The following is a 2,937-nucleotide window of genomic DNA, read 5'->3' as shown; positions in this document are numbered from 1 at the left end:
CTTAATAACATGTTACGAAATGTAAAAAAAGAAAACTCTTATGCTGGTCGACAGTCATCTTTTCTGACAAACGGTTTTGAAAAGGCTACTTGAAAAGTGCCTTTCGGCGAAATGTTTTAGCATTTAAAAGTAGAATATACTGAAAGAAACAAGAATACTGAGAAAAAATAGTTATTTCAGTGCCAGTGGCTGGTCTGGGGTTTTTCTTTTACATTCAGAGATGATTTTCATTCGGATATGTCACAGATATCTTTATTGCCCGACGCGTGTCTTGTTATGTTTGTGACCAGGTTACGTTTGGGATGAATGATTGTGTCTGACAAATCAATTTCTGAGCCAGGGAATATGATATCTTTGATTTTCAAAGTAAATGCAAGCAGTGCTGTAAATGTTGGCAAATTACTCACCTTCAATCCCAACGCCGAAAAGCGCTTCGATGCTCCTTGTGAGTTTCTACCTCATGACTCTAGTTACCCAAATCACTTCGGTCATGGTGAACAATACCAATACCACTTGCCCGCCTAATTGAGAAATACCAATACCACCTTGAGCAAATCGAGATTGATTCCCCCAACAACATCTACAAATTTATAGGTTGTCTCTTTAAACCTCTTTTACCCTTTTGCTTCTAGGTTGGGTCCTCGGGTTTTGGCCTCTGGGTCAAGTCTTTTGTCTACCTGAACGATAGCCTACGTGTAGCCGCACCCTTCCCCCCAAAAGAAAAAACGAGAGGAGGGAACGTCTACAAACACAAATCGTGTTCCGTGACGTCACTCCTTTTGCAAGAAAATGTATGATGGTTTCTCATTGGTCACTTACCTTAGTCAATTCTTTCGAGAACACAGATTGGTGAAAATAGATTGTGCCGTTGACTCCACTCACTTTTTCGCGCCATGATGATAACAGTGAGGAAGGAAATGATGCAAAAGGAACATGAATAGTTTGCTTATCTTGAGTTGGAGATGGGCTGTAACTAGCTAGCCTGGGGCTAGAAGTTTCCCCCCCCCCTCCCCCCGTTTTTCTTTCTTCTTTCGTGTGGAGGGTACGGCTACACGTAGGCCTTTTAGCCTAGGAGGGAAGGGTTAAAATTAGATTTTTTTCTTTATGAGAAAGGATGTCCATGGCATTAACAACAAAGTAAAACAATGCAATGCAAAAGAAAGTAAGGACTACTCCCAAAAAAGGAACTTTATCTAGCGCTGGAACATTAAACTGGGTCAGGCTCTGCGAGCAGAGTCTCTTTCGATCTTCCTAGATAAGTCGGGAAGAGGAAAGCAGACTCTGCCAGCCGCTTCGACTTTCTTTGATTTGCCGCTCATCCAAAGAAATGGATGAGTCAGTCCAGTTTCGACTTGTCAAACCTGTTTTTTTTAATCTGTGCGCATGATCAATCGCCACGCGTCATCAATATTTTTTAAATTTACAACATCGTGACCATTTTTAACTGTCTAAATTCCCATGAGTATTTCCCAGAAACTAGTTTGCCAGAATTGAGAAATCTATTAATTTTTTTAATTAAAATTGAGATGGCAATTTAAAAACTTGAACTATCTTGAGTTTCCAAGGAAATGATTCCTTGGTTGTCGTGTGTTTGCCAGAGTTGTTCGAAAATATCCCTACTGTTTGTTTTGGTTTTGAGGTTTTGCGGTTACTAGTCAAGCGTGACTGACTCCCGAATACGTTTGAATTTTTAACGCATGCTCAACACGAAATGTCGAGCCGGCTGGCAGAGTCTACTTTCCTCTTCCCGACTGTCTAGGAAGATCGAAAGAGACTCTGTATAAATTGGGGACCTGTAACTTGAAATCAACAAATCAATGCAACGCAACCATTTTTGAAACAACATATAAACAATATTTGATATCTCAATACATGTGATTTTGATGCTGTGGGGGATAAAGAAAAGTAAACGAAACAAACTAAATCAATTTCTTGAAGACTTCTGGTTTACTGGCATTTATTTTGCAAAAACAACATTGCGAGATGGTGTTGATAGTGAATCCTTATCAACGTTCAAATCCATGAACAAGTTATTTCAGCCATTTCTATATCTCTCCATCTGAGACAACCTGTTTCCCTATGTTCAATAAACCGGCAACCAAGCACACCAACTGGTTTGATTTGTCTCCGACATCAGATTTCTATTCAAATAGCATCCTGTTGTATTTACTTGCTACTGTTTGCATGAAGGTAGCTTTAGCGTCCAGTAAGCCCTTCGTGGCCTGTTAAACAGAAAGTTCTTCCTCCACTTAATATTTTTCGAAATGTGACTTTTGCTGTTTATATGCAAACTTCAGTCAAGTTATTGCCTCACATCACGTCAATTACATTTTGCAAAACTTACACAGTGCAAGACGTTGGAAAGGGCTGCCTCGAAAGTGCATCCAGACAAAACAGCGGAAAATAACAGCATTCTAATTCGGAATGATGGAGAACTGCTGCTGTGTGAACAAATAGATTGGTTTTTCGTCACTCCATCGCTGCCATGTCTGTGAAAGGAAACAAATGACTAGTTTCTTTTGTTTTTCCAAACGTGTCTTGGGCATCCCAGAAGGGCTATGAATACCAACTCTTAAAGTTCGTGTTTTAAGATTTATGGCTACCTTTGTTCACAGTCCAGTCCATGTCGATTCAATATCATCGTTAAATATTTGAATAATGAATGAACGAAATGTCAAGTCCTACGAAAAGATGAAAATCACCACCGTGACGTCTATCAGCGTTGTTTATGTTTTTGAGCATTAAAATATTACCCTATCAAAATGGCCCAAAAACAAGAGCATTTACGATGTTTTTTTTCTAATTCTTCTAATTATGAACTAATTCAACACAAGGCTTCCTCGATGACTGCTGTCAATAAACTATCGATGAAATCTTGTAGGTCTAGCAAAGCCTATCAAAATGCAAATAATGACAACTTGTTTATCTGCTATTATC

At 39.1% G+C, this 2,937-nt stretch overlaps 1 long non-coding RNA gene across 2 annotated transcripts in view; it reads right to left on the bottom strand.

The window, feature by feature from the left end:
- The window catches only part of LOC137998090 (uncharacterized), an 8,548-nt gene extending 5,917 nt beyond the window's left edge, over positions 1-2,631 (bottom strand). The window contains exons 1-3 of one of the 2 annotated variants that reach the window (XR_011122664.1): positions 2,604-2,631; positions 2,345-2,489; positions 408-521 (exon numbers count right to left, since the gene is read on the bottom strand). This is a non-coding gene — a long non-coding RNA (uncharacterized lncRNA). The other variant, XR_011122657.1, reaches the window with a different exon arrangement.
- Positions 2,632-2,937: the final 306 nt, after the last annotated feature.

The sequence above is a fragment of the Montipora foliosa genome, chromosome 1 (genome assembly GCF_036669935.1).
Source record: "Montipora foliosa isolate CH-2021 chromosome 1, ASM3666993v2, whole genome shotgun sequence".
In the NCBI taxonomy this organism is placed as follows: domain Eukaryota; kingdom Metazoa; phylum Cnidaria; class Anthozoa; order Scleractinia; family Acroporidae; genus Montipora; species Montipora foliosa.
This window is presented reverse-complemented; position numbering and strand designations above follow the sequence as displayed.